At 35.9% G+C, this 14,063-nt stretch overlaps 1 protein-coding gene across 1 annotated transcript in view; it reads left to right on the top strand.

Moving 5' to 3' along the window:
- Positions 1 to 753: 753 nt before the first annotated feature.
- Positions 754 to 14,063, top strand: part of WDR17 (WD repeat domain 17) — a 113,726-nt gene continuing 100,416 nt past the window's right edge. Inside the window, exon 1 of the mRNA XM_030919050.1 lies at positions 754 to 803. The gene's annotated coding sequence lies outside the window, so the exon portion shown is untranslated. The remainder of the gene's footprint in view (positions 804 to 14,063) is intronic.

The raw sequence follows: 14,063 nt of genomic DNA, 5'->3' as shown, positions 1-14,063 counted from the left end.
CAGAGATGTGAAGAATCCAGTAGGAATGACAACACCCAGCATTTCCATTCAACCAGATAACACAGGGAAAATGTCAGTTTTGTGAAGGCAGATACATTAACCACGTGCAACTACATTAATATAAATAATCTTATCCATTGAGGTCTCCCACAGACCTTCTTGGTTCCAATCAGACAGTAATGAAGTGCAGGCGAGACAGCATTCTGCACTCACATTCCAGGCAACGGTTCAAGCCCCTCCTCTAGGTACCCCAAGAAGGAGACAGGATGACTGACTTACTGTATATTTGACTCATTTTCCTAGAAAGTGCAGACTCGCTATAAAATGTGTTAGGTGGTGAGAACGCTGGCGGTGCACTGTTTTCCTGCACTTTCGGCCTCAATGCAAACCCTCTGCCCAAAGACTCGCTCCAGCACGGATGAGCTGCGTCTTCAGCACACTTTCCCTGTTGCCAGGTAACCAATTCTCCCTCAGCCTAGTCTCCAGGGGTCACGAGCCGCTTCCGCCTCCCCTTCCAGGGTGCTCCAATCAGCGACCAGTGTGGCTGTCACGTGGGCATCAGGGGCAGACCCTGGAGAGCCGGGCTGGCGGCGCCTTACCTCCTGGCTCCGCGCTGGGGCGTGCGGAGCCCGCCTCCCCGCCCCTCGGAGCCCGCGGGCCCGGCCGCCCCGCCCCCAGGTGCCCGGGACGAGCAGGCGGGGAGGGCGGGGCGGCTCCGCGCGTTGGCGGTGCTAGCCCAGCAGCTGCGCCGCCCGGCTTCAGCACCTTTCTCTGTCCGTCGCTGCAGCCGCCTCCTCCTCCAGGTAAGAAGCCGGTGGGGCCGCAGAGGTACCAAGGCAAGCTCAGGCTTGAAGAGGGTGATGCTTGAACTGTCGCGGCGTCATGCGAGAGGGGCTCTGACCGCCCTGTGGTCGCGGACCAGGGTGATGTACATCCTGCAGGACTTTGCACACCATGGTGCCTAATGAGATAATCCCCTTGGTTTTAGAGCCACACACCTGATTCTTACAAGGCACAGCAAACAGCGAATATTTATGTATCTAAACTACCTTTGCAGTGTAAACTATGGACATTTCGGGGGACATTGTTTTATTTTTATGGCTATTAAGTATATGTCTGGAGCCCAGATTGCTGTTCTCATCCCTCCGCCGGCCAGACACTTCTGTATAGATCATTTACGGTAACCCTTTGAAGATGGTCTTATTAGTAGGGTTGTACTAAGAAAGATTTGAGTAAAAAGGAAATGTATTCCGGAAAAAAATAAAAGGTATTGGATGTAAGACAGGTATACTATGTATTAAGTAGATCGTAAAATAGAATCTTTGCTGTCCTCCCCTCTCCAAAAACAGACTTGTTTTGCTTGCAAAGATTGAAAGGAATAAACGATTTAAGAAGACTTTTTTACTGTATTAATTAAAAGCAATTGATATGAATGAAAAGTAATGAAAAGTCCGACCATGGATCAAAAATAAGTTATTTTGCATGTTAATATATACATATACATACTATATATATTTAACAAGGGTTTGAAGAGAGATACTGCATTTCTGAATCTTTCATAAATATCCTTTAGAGAAAACTATCAAAAAACACAAGTTCATTATAAAAGGATACGAAACGGCCAAAGTCCAACAATGTGAGGTTATAGTTGCCATTCTTAGCACTGTAATAACATTTCTGCGTTGTAAAAATTAGAAAATAAATGACAATGAATTTATGAGAATTTATAAGTTTGAAGTCCATAAGAGTTTAAGCATTAATTTATTTGTAGATTTATGCCTTATCATTACCCTGCTTGCCAGTAGCCGATGCTGGGCGGGTGGTGATTACAAACTCTTTGGAGAAAGCACTCTTACATCCTTTTGAGATTCTGCCTCACTGGCCTAAGTGTTCAAGAAAATGGATATAGTTATATCTAACTGTTTTGAAGGCAGACATCTGAGATAGGTGGTCTGAGAACCTTTCCCCTCCTATGATCTAAAATTAAATGTAGTTATTAAGTGCTTTTGAAAAGTTGTTAATTCATTAATATTTTGGGATACATCCTTTACTGGATTGTTTGGAGATTAATGTTACAAATGGTAGCTTTAGAGTTCCTGGGAAGTTTTAAAGCAATGACCTATTTCAAAGGGCAGATATGGAAAGTAAAGCTCTTGAGTTCCACAGACTTAATTATGTAAAAATAACTGGTTGAACGTTATTGTTTACATTACTCTGACTTTCTTTTCTGTTGTTATTAATAGAACTGCTTAAAGAACTGTGGACATCTGAAGATGTTAAATATGCTTACTTGAAAGTTTTACCATTCTTTATTCTTCTTATTTCTAATGATAAATAGTGGTGTTCTAAATATTTTTAAGTTACTTATTAGTCACGTAATAATCCCATAGATTAGAAAGCCATAAATTAATTTAGGCCAGAAAAACAATGCTCCCAGTATAGGGAAGACTAGGGCTAGAGTGCTTTTGTTGTTGCTGTTTTCTGTAGACTCTGTCTTGTATCCTTCAGTCTGGGAAAGGCGGGGCAGGGCCAGTGGCAGTTTTTTAATTACTGGAAGAGGTTTAAGAACAGATTTCTGTTTGTTTGTTTTACTGTTTTACCCTAATGGATACTAGAAGTCCAACATGAATGATTAGGTTGTCACTATTAATGAAATGTGTAAATTCTCCAGAGTACCTAATTTTGTTGCCTAAATACTTTAATGAAGACTAAAATGTAATTCTAACAGGTTTGAAGGATTCACATTTTCGTCCTGTATTCCAGAATTTCTTTGAAATCTAACATATGTAAGAAAGGTAACACTTTATCAGATTACTGAATTGTAATACTGAATACTTAGAGTTTACCCAGCCATTCATGGTAATTATGTATACGCAAGCATCATTGCTTCTTTTGATAACTGCTGAATTAATCTCATTTTACGTTTTGTATATCTGTTCCATTGAACAGATGGAAATATTAAAGTGAAGTCATGTATCTTCCAGTGTGTCTTCAGGAACAGAGATTTCATCAAAATTATATTAATTTATAGAAATCATATGAGGATAGGCCGGGCGCGGTGGCTCATATCTGTAATCCTGGCACTTTGGGAGGCTGAGGCAGGTGACTCACCTGAGGTCAGGAGTTTGAGACCAGCCTGACCAACATGGTGAAACCCCATCTTTGTTAAAAATACAAAAATTAGCTGGGCGTGGTGGCGCACGTCTGTAATCCCAGCTACTTGGGAGGCTGAGGCATGAGAATCTCTTGAATCCAGGAGGCGGAGGTTGTAGTGAGCCGAGATTGTGCCACTGCACGCCAGCCTGGGTGACAAAGCAAGACTCCGTCAAAAAAAAAAAAAAAAAAAAAGATGATATTGGAAGGAATTTCTTATTAATTCATGCTCCTTTTCTCTTGTATCAGAAACATATGAAACTCAAGATTTGGTGGGTACTTTTCAATATCCAAGACTGTGCTTTTATCCTGTTAAAATAGTATCGTGATTATTCTTTCATTGTTGATAAGACTATTCCTTGAGATTTGTGAGCAAGAAATTAGATGTGGATACCTGAAGAGAATTTTAGAAATTCTCCCAAAGAATCTATTCCATAAGGAAACAAAACCTAGAGAAAAGCATTTTTCTTATTTGAGTTTACTTAAAATGTTCACGAAGGACTTGCAACTTTGGTAATAAAAATTGTAGAAACACTATAAAATGATCAGCTTTGTATAGTGAAAGAAAAATTCCCATCATGATTAATTAGAAAGACTTGAAAAGTTCCCATGCTTAAAGCATGGGCTGTCACTTTAGAAGACACAGTTCAGGTTGTTTTCATCTGATTTCAGTGACTAGACAGGTATCACTTCAGTGACTAGTCAAACATTTCAAATAGGCTGGATTTTGTAAGAAAAAAAAGAACTTGATATTGGAGCCACAGCTGGCACGTGCCTTCCAGATGTCACATTATCAGCTACTTGAGTAAAATAATTTTTATATATAATGATAGAAGTCTTACTTTTTATTGTGTTAAATGTACTTACAATATATAGTTCAGTAAACTTCTTATAAAATTCTGTAATTCTACATTCTAATTTTAAAAATGCACCATAGAAATAGACAGTAATATAAATCTATAATGAAGATAATACAGGAGGTAATTTAACAATGTTATTTACTATGATAAGGATAATTGATAATTGTCATGTTCAGATAAATTCTAGCAAAAGTGGAGAAATAAATTTCCATGTGTCAGTGAAGATATAACAGTCAATACTTGTTTTGTACGTTTGGATGTTCTGAGATGGAGTACTCAAGGTAGAGGTCCTTAAACATTTTTCTTGTGCTTAGGTTTATTGTCTTCTTCTTCAAGATTCTTCACATTTTTTTTTTAGCTGTAAGCATGTGCCAGTATCCCAGGCCGACTCATATACAGCAATGTATAGTAAGTTCAATTTCATATCACATACACAAAAAAACTTACTTTCAAATTGGAAAGTAGAAAATAATTTTTATTACACAAAGCACTCATGTTTAATGTGCTATTAAAAAAAAAAAACCCTTCATTATCCAATACAAACAGCTCCACATGGAGTCTCAAAAAATGAGTAGTTGGTTAATAAGAAATAGCTAACATTTAATTAAGTTTGATTCTTTAAGATAAAGTATTATGGGTGGCTTTTAATGAAACGAGTTATGCACCATTTTATTTTTAAGGTAAACAGGTTTGAAAGGGTCATTTTGGAATTTATGATAGAAGGATCCTTAAGACCAGTTACTCTAACACCGTTATTTTGTTAATGAGGACACTGAACAATTATGTTTGCAAAATTAGTAAGGGAAAAGCTGGCTTAGAACCTCAGACTGTGACACTCAGCTTTGTGCTCCCTCTCTAAAGAGCTACAGAATGGATCACCAACATGGTTTTCTCATGTATTATATTTCTTCAAGTGACTAAGTCAAAAGTTTAAATAATTAAAGTCTAAATCATTTTCTCATGGTTAAAATAATTGTTGTAGTTAATAAACAATATGCATGTGTTTTGGTCTCATCATATAGAAAGTTTACTTAAAATACTAGTTAAAAATTATTTTTCCAATACTTATATAATGTATTGGTTTGCTTATTAAAGTAAGATTTGCTGCAAAGTCATTTGTGATTTGAGATCTGGTTACCTTAGAAATGTCTTATCCCAATGCACTCCATGGTACATAAGTAGCCGTCACGCCTAAAATTAAATGTCAAGAATATTAGAAATGAAATGCTTTTGGAAGTTATATCTGAAGCCTAGATTATGGTTACCCTTAGGTACAACTGTAAGGTTGAATACGTTTGTTTTCTAGGCTTTCTCCCACTTTGTACTAGATGCTACTTATAGCACTGTTACTCAAAGTGTACCTTAGACTAGCAGCATAAGCATCTCTTGGGACCTTGTTAGATATACATATCTTTAGGCCAGGTCCCTACCAAATCAGAATTTCTCAGGGAGGGGCTCAGGAATCTGTGTTTTAACAAGCCCCAAGTGATTCTTGTGCAATGTGGAGTTTGAGAAGTACTGCCACAGGGTACTTTAAGCCATGCAGGTGAATGGTGCATAAACTTTACTGGCTCAACAGGCGACCAAGTCTCTTGGCAACTTGGTTGCCTCTTGAGCTAGTAATGTCCATGTACTATTCTAATTCTGAAGCTTTACTTGGAAGTACCATAAACTACTAAATAAATGAATTTATTCCTGAAAATATAATAGTGGATATGTTTCATTAGCATGTACATATCAATAGTACCTTTTTGGGCATAATATCTCACCTTCAAAATTAATTCATTAGCTCATGTTTAAGGAAATTTTATGTTGGCTAAGAGCATAGTATTTGACTTAGGCAGACTAATATGTAGATTACCAACCTATCAGACCTGTGCCTGCGCCCTGCCTTGGGTGATATAGCCCTTTACTTAGCAAATTAAAATCAGACTTATTTCAGGCCTCTGTCAATATATTATGCATATATTGAAAACGGTTTTAGTTTAGTTACTTTATGTAGACCCTTTTTTCCCATTTTTTTCACTTCTTTTTTCTTTTCTTTTTTCTTCTGAGACAGGGTCTCTTGCTGGAGTGCAGTGGTGCGATCATGGCTCACTGCAGCCTCAAACTCCCAGGCTCAATCAATCCCCCCGTATCAGCCTTCCGAGTAGTTGGGACTTCAGGCACGCGCCACCACTCCTGGCTAATTTTTTTTTTTTTTTTTTTTTTTACTTTTTGTAGAGAAGACATCTCACTATGTTGCCCAGGCTGCTCTGGAACTCCTGGGCTCAAGCGATCCACCCAACTTGGTCTACCAGAGTCCTGGGATTACTGGCATGCATGAGGTTCTGTGCCTGGCCCTGTTTTTGTTTTTGTTTTATTAATATTCAAGCTTCTAAGTGTCCATTTGATTTTCTTTCCTGGTTTTCCCAAATTGACTTGCCAAAATAATTTTTAACCCCTTTTCCCAGAACATGAATGTGCCAGCATTAAGTGACTTTCTGCCAAATGGGGAATCCTAAGTTTGATAGACAGAGAAGCATGAAGGCTCATCCTGCTTCAAAAACTCTACATGCAAAACCCAACTCACAAACCAGGTTAATTAGAAGAGGAGCGAGGGTCCTGGGGATTACATAGCAATTTATGGCAGAGTTCCTCAATTCTTTTTTTTTTTTTTTTTTAATGAGCAGTGATTCTATTTATAAAAATAGGAATATACGTTTTTGCCACACCCTACTGAAGAAATAATCTTGTATCTTTTTATGACAAATATTTACTTATGTCCTTTCATAGTGTTCTCTGAATGGAATATTTACTTCAAAAATTCCAGTTTATACTTGAAAATATGTGATTTCTCCCTTTTCTTCTCTCTCTCTCTCTCTTTTTTTTTTTTTTTTTTTTTGAGACGGAGTCTCACTCTATCGCCCAGACTGGATGGAGTTCAGTGGCACGATCTAGGCTCACTGCAACCTCCACCTCCCGGATTCAAGCAATACTCCAGCCTCAGCCTCCCGAGTACCTGTGATTACAGGCGCACACCATTATGCCTGGCTAATTTTTGGATTTTCATTAGAGATGGCGTTTCACCATGTTGGTCAGAGTGGTCTCGAACTCCTGACCTCGGCCTGCCTTGGCCTCCCAAAGTGCTGGGATTACAGGCATGAGCCACCATGCCCGGCCTCTCCCTTTTCTATTATTCTTTGGATAACTCTCTCAGAATGGTCACATTGAAAGTATATGAATGAGCCTGTTGAAGTAGAGGTGGATTACTTCTTTGATCAAATCAAAAATTATTTCCATGTTGTAGCACAAAAGATTCTGTAATCCTCTAAGCATCTGGGTAAGTCTAGTTCCAGGATTCAAATCCATATAATTTTCATTTTCATGGCTAAAATGGAGGAAAGTATAAAAATAAGTATATGGAAATAGATAATAAAGGTAACTCCATTCATCTTTCCGTATCTTTGAATCAGTGTCTTGCTCTTCTGATGTTCAGTGTTTGGTCTTACATATAACTCCTGTGTTTTGTTGACCAAGATGGAATTCATACTGGTGTAGTGGTCATTTTGTGAGCCCAAACTAGAACTGCCATAATGACCTTATTCTTCTCTGCTTGCTACCTAATCCAGGATTTTAATGTAGGCTAATACTGTACTTGTGACCTATTTTGTCTTCTAAGCTTTTAAGAACATGATTTGACATATATTGGGAATGCTTAGATAACACTGCCTGCCAAGCATGTAAAAGGTTAACTCAGAAATGCTCAGGCAAACTCAAGCATGTAAAAGGTAAACTAGACATTTAAGAGATTAATTTCAGTCAGGAGATACCAGAGGCAGTTTTTCTGCCAACTCATCTTTATAGTCATTGAACTAGGCCAGTAGTTCTTAAGCCTTACTGTGCATTTAACTTGTCTGAGAGTGATATTGAAAAGCTCCACTCCAAGGTTCTCATTTATAAGAGTTGGGATGTGATTCACAAGTCTGCATTTTTAGCAAGTGTCTGAGTTAATTCTGATGCGAAATACTTGAGAACCACACTTTGAGATACACTGATTAAGAGATTTTTGAAATCCTATTTATCCTTGGTAATGTCTGATGCTATATATCACAATGATAATAATGCTCATTTAGAATTACGGATTCAGACAAAAAGAGCTCAAGTTAGTGGGCCAATGGATGATTTTTTAAAAATTCCTTTCAGTTTTCTGCATTTTCCAGATGTTTTCCAAAGAATAAGCACCTATGGATTATATAAGAAGACATATTTTTTGCATAGCTCTGAGCATATAGTATATTTATGTTTTAAACACTGATATTTCAACAACATGTTTTTAGGGTTTTATTTTTTAGTAATAAAGGCAATACATTTCCATTACAGAAAAATTACACAATTCAGAAGTGTATAAAAGTGAGTTTAACAAAACTACCTTGAATCTCTGCATCCTGGTATAACTCTGACCTTTTAATAGACATTTTTAGGTACTTTTATTGATTTTTGTTACGATTTCTCAGACATTCCCAGAAATACATCTCAGAGTCTTTATTTTTGTGCTCCCTCTTTTTAGCAAGCTTTTTTCCACCGGATGTCTTTATATTTTGCTTTCCTTGAAATGTCTGCTCGGTATCACCTTTGAGGTCTTCCTATGCCATCTTTTAAAAAAATTACAATGTGAACTCTGTGTCCAGAACTCCTTTTCCCTTTTTCCTCCATTATTTTTATTTTTCTCTATTCCACAAATTATCTTGAGAGATGTGTGTGTGTATATATATGTGTGTGTGTGTGTATATATGTGTGTGTATATATATAAAACTCAAGATAATTGTGATATATATTACACATATACATATATATTTATATGTATATATATAAAATTATTCGTTTTGCTGATTTCCTTTTTTTTTTTTTTTTTAAAGATAGAGTCTCACTTTGTCATCCAGGCTAGAGTGCAGTGGCGTGATCATAGCTCACTGCAGACTCGATTTCCTGGGCTCACGTAGTCCTCACACCTCAGCCTCCTGAGTAGCTGGGACTAGAGGTACATGCACCACGCCTGGCTAATTTTTGTATTTTTGTAGATATAGGTTCTTGCTGTGTTGCCCAGGCTGGACTTGAACTCCTAGCCTCAAGTGATTCTCCAACCTTATCCTCCCCAAGCCTGGGATTAAACACACGAGCCCTCGTGCTAATTTTGTGATTCCCTGCTACAAGAATAAAAGCTCTGGGCATGCAGGATTTTTTTTAATGCTTTTTTTTAAATTTTCAGTTGTTGCCTAGCACATAGTTATTGCTCAATAAATATTTATTGAGTGAATGAGTAAATTGTTCAGTGATTACTGAAAGTTTAAAAAGTCAATGAAATAATAAACTTCCCCGAATTTTACCATCTCAAAATTGCCAAATATTTACCTTGAACTGTATATTCTTTTAGCTTTTAATGTGTATGTGTGTATATATATATATAAATGTTTAAATGCAGAAACATAACTCTGACATGCCTTTTAAATTAACTATGTAGACTTTATGAAATGATTGATTTATAACTACTCTTTTCATATTAAGATGTTTTATATATGTTAATATTTTTCCAGTTTTTTCTTTCAATTTTATGATATATTTTAACAAAAATAGTAAAATTCAAGATTTCGTTTCATAATTTTTGTAATTTCATATTTTTTAAATTATAAGATGACTGTGTCAATTTCTAACATTGTGAGTCGATTTTTCCCTAAATATCAAGAAACAAATTGTGTCTATTGATTACCTTTGTTAAATGAGAAATTTACCATATCTTTGTTTTCTTCTATTCTTCTCCTCAGCTCTAGTACCTAGGTAAACAATATATGATTTTAAAGTTTTGATAATGAACATTTTAGGTTATCTGTCTTCTCTTTCAGTCATTACTTTGTCATTTGCATTTTCATAGCCATATTCCAGTTTCTTTGTTTAATACATTTAAAAAATTACATTGACTTTCATATTTGAGCTGTTTGTTTTGATTCATTTTTAAAAACACTGTAATTTTTTTCAAGTACTTTTTAAAGAAGAATACATGTGTAAATTGCCCTCTAAATCTTCTCAGTATGAGAATGTCTTTCTGTTTGTTTTCCCTTCACATATGGATGATACTTTGGCAACTTATAGAAGAGTGAGATCAGCATTTTGGGAGACTGAGACAGGAGGGTCACTTGAGGATAGTTCAAGATCAGCTTGGGCAACATAGCGACACCCTATGTCTACAAAAAAAGAAAAAGAAAAAGAAATTAGCCAGGAGTGTTAGTGTGTGCTGTAGTCTCATTTCGGGAGGCTGAGGCAAGAAGATCACTTGAGCTCAAGAGTTTGAGGCTTGAGTGTGCTATGATCGGGACACTGCACCCCAGCCTGAGTGATGCAGCAGGACCTGGTCTCAAAAAAGAGAAAAAATAAGTGAGAACACAATAGTTCTTCAGTTTAATACAGTTATTATATCACTGAATTGGGAATTTTGTACAGTGGTGAAAAATGATGCCAATCTGTTTTTTTCCACTTGTATGTAATATTTTTACAAAATTCTTCTTAGTTGCTCATTAGAGTGTAAAGAAATAAATTAGCCTTGAATTTGCCTTAATATACCTAGGTATGGATAGTTAACTGTATGCATACATACATACATATATATATATTTAAGCAAAATATGTGTACCTTTATATTTAAGCAAAATATGTATATTGCTTAAAACAAAAGCACTTTTGATCTGCCTATTTAGAGTCTTTTTTTAAACCCAGTAAATGAGTTGTCGTTGTTGTTGCTGTTTTTTTGGCTACATCTCAAATTGTTGTTTTTGTTTCTGTAGTTTTACTTGTGCTTTAGATTTTTCTAAAAATATTTTTAATAGTTTAGTTTGAAGTTTCATTCCTTGTGTACTGTGTCTTTCAATTTCTCACTAAATTTTAAAAAAATCTCTATTTTCCAGTGTTTTGGAAGAGTTTTTTCACTTTGTCCTCTGAATCATTGATATGATTTTTTTTGCAATTTCAGTTCGGCTCTTTATTGTTCTTTAATGTGGATTTTTATTCTGCTATTGTCTTTTGTTTTTTTCACAATCATTATTTTAGCCATCTCATCCTGCAGCCTCTTTATCTTACCTGATAGTATGCTCATTCCTACTCCTGAATGAGAGGCAGCCCATATAGGCTATTGATTACCAGAATACAGAATGTGTAGGTTTCTGCAGGCCCCAAACTCTTTCTTCTTGGATACTGGATCAGTTATATCACTATATGATCAATGTCAAATCTCCTTCTTATATCAACATTGATAGAAATCTTATGTCAATATCCTAATCTAATAGGCATTGCCTAGCAGACTTTCTATTATTTAGTAGATTCTTTTTTCCTGAGATGGAATTTTCTCCTTTCTGCATTGACTCAATCAATGGGGAAATACATGAAAAAAATAAAAATCCTTTTTGCTTCCACTTGTAATATATTGCTGAAGAGCTACACTTCCTTACAGTGTAGTACTATTGTCTTACCTCACTTTTTCTCCCATTTCTTTTTTTTTTTTTTTTTTAACTAGGAGCCATAGTCACTGAGTAAATATAAGGGCGGGGGTCATGGACTGAGTGAAGAGGGACAGAAAAGGTACATGGTGGAAATGAGAAAGACAGTACTACAGCTCCCAGGCCATGCATGGTTTAATAGCTGTGTTACTTTCTGGTTGATACTGATCTTGTTTTTCTAAATTGGGGGCATTTGATGAGGCAATGACAATGTACATTTATACATATGTCCTGGGAGAAAGGCTTCTACAATTTCTAGCAGCATTGTGGATGGTCCACCTATGGCACTATAGTTCCTTTCGCATGGTACCTATGACACCAATTATAGTACCTTAGTGTTTAGAGGAAATTCCTCTGAGATTAAAATGTCATTGATACTGAGACCTTATTTTATGTGTGACTGTGAGTTTTTTGGTGTATTTTTCCTGTGGTAAGTGCCAATTAGGGTGCTTCCAGCTGTAGGCAACAGAAAATACACTCACTTTACTAGCTCATGTAACTAAAAAAGAATCTAAGGATAGAGTTGGACGATTGTATGTATCATTCATAACTAGCTTCAGTGTTAAATTGATGTCATTGTGACTCAGCCCCTCTCTACTGTACTGGCTTTTTTCAAGCTCCAGGTAGTAGCCTCAAGCTATTCTACAAACCTCCTCATGAGAGTGAGATAACTTATGTCTTCTCTGATTTCAGACTCTCTGTGGTTTAGTCCACAGAAGAGAAAGCTGCTTTTTCTGGTAGTGCCCATAAAAGTCCTAAATTTCAAGATTAAACACATTTGACCCAGGCAAACACTGATTGCTTTCAGTCACTAAATATTAGTTTGCATTTTCTAGAACTTTCTATAAATGGAATGATACATTGTATACTCTTTTTGTCTGTATTATTCTCAGTATAATTATCTTGATATTTATGCATTTGTTGCATGTATCACTAGTTTATTCCTTCCTATTGGTGCAGAATATTCCATTATATGGATATAGTCCTTTTTAAAATTCCTTTGCCTACTAATGGTTAGTGGGTTGTTTTCAGTTTTTGGCTATTAGAAATGAATCTGTTTGAACATTTATAAAAAAAAATAAATAAACACATTTGAGCTATTTTCCTATCACTGAACCATTAAAATGGCTAGGGAAATGATGAGTGTAAACTGGAATCACCTGCTCTAGTTCAGGGACTGGAATTTTACCTAAACTTGGACTGAAGCAGAGGAGAGGGTCATCAAATACAAATGTAGTGATTGCACAAAGAAGGGAATGGAGGTGGTGGGGAGGCAAACAACAAATCTTCATTATGGTGTTTAAGTGGAAAGTGGGAAGAGATTCTGTCAGGATCTGCTAGAAATGCTATTTTAACCTGGAACACTTGTATGCCTCTAAAGCACAGATGACTCAGGCACATTGAACCTACAAACAAAATAGAACTTTGAATCTTGAAACTTGTGGGAACAAAATTCCTCAACTGGAATATAAAAGTATAATAATTTTCAATTAAAATTATATTTTACTGCTTGTCTCTCCAGTTCTACTCATATTTTGATCTTTGTCATGGGCTTTTTGTCATTTTTTAATTAATTTATTTTGTTCATTGAAACATAGTTATATGTACTTATGGGGCACATATTTATGAGACATGCAATATAGAGTAATCAAATCAGGATAGTATATCTGTCACTGCAAATATTTATCATGTCTTTTATTGGGAACATTCGAAGTCCTCTCTTCTGGCTATTTGAAAACATATAATGAATTATCATTAACTATAGTCTTCTTATAGTGCTTAGAACACTAGAACTTATTCCTTCTATATAGCTGTAATTTTGTATATTTAATCCATCTTTTCTTATCTCCCCTACGCTGCTACTCTTCGTGGCTACTCATAAGCAGCATTGTACTCTTTAGTTGTATGATACCAACTTCTTTAGCTTCTGCATAAGAGTGAGAACATGCACTATTTACCTTTCTGTTCTTGGCTTATTTCACTTAACATGTCTTCCAGGCTCATCTATGTTCCCATGAATGGCAGTATTTTATTTTTTTATGGCTGAATAGTATTTCATTGTGTGTATACACCACATTTTCTTTATCCATTCATCTGTTGATGGACTTTAAGTTTGATCCCATATTTTGGCTATAGTGCTGCTGTGCTGCAGTAAACGTGTGAGTGGAGATATCTTTTTGATGTACTGATTTCCTTTTGTCATGGGCTGTTTAATAAGTAAGTAAGTAATGAAATGTAAACTAGTAAGAAATGTATTAGAATTGGAAAAATAAAACCCAGTTTTTTTATTAGCAGTACTGCAAATAGTCTCTATTTCCTAATGCTTTTAAATATTTACACATAGTCTTTACTAAAATGTCAACATACACATACATACTCATACGTATCTCAAATGGAATGTCTCTATCACCAGAAGGTGATTCATACTAAATCAAATTAAGGAAACATCAGTTATTCTTTATACCTAGTTGTCTTCATCCATTTTCTGTTGCTTACAAAAGAATACCTGAAACTGGGTAACTTGTAAA

Source organism: Rhinopithecus roxellana, chromosome 2 (assembly GCF_007565055.1).
Source record: "Rhinopithecus roxellana isolate Shanxi Qingling chromosome 2, ASM756505v1, whole genome shotgun sequence".
NCBI lineage: Eukaryota > Metazoa > Chordata > Mammalia > Primates > Cercopithecidae > Rhinopithecus > Rhinopithecus roxellana.
The sequence above is the reverse complement of the archived record's forward strand: the minus strand, read 5'-3'. Positions and strand labels throughout refer to the sequence as shown.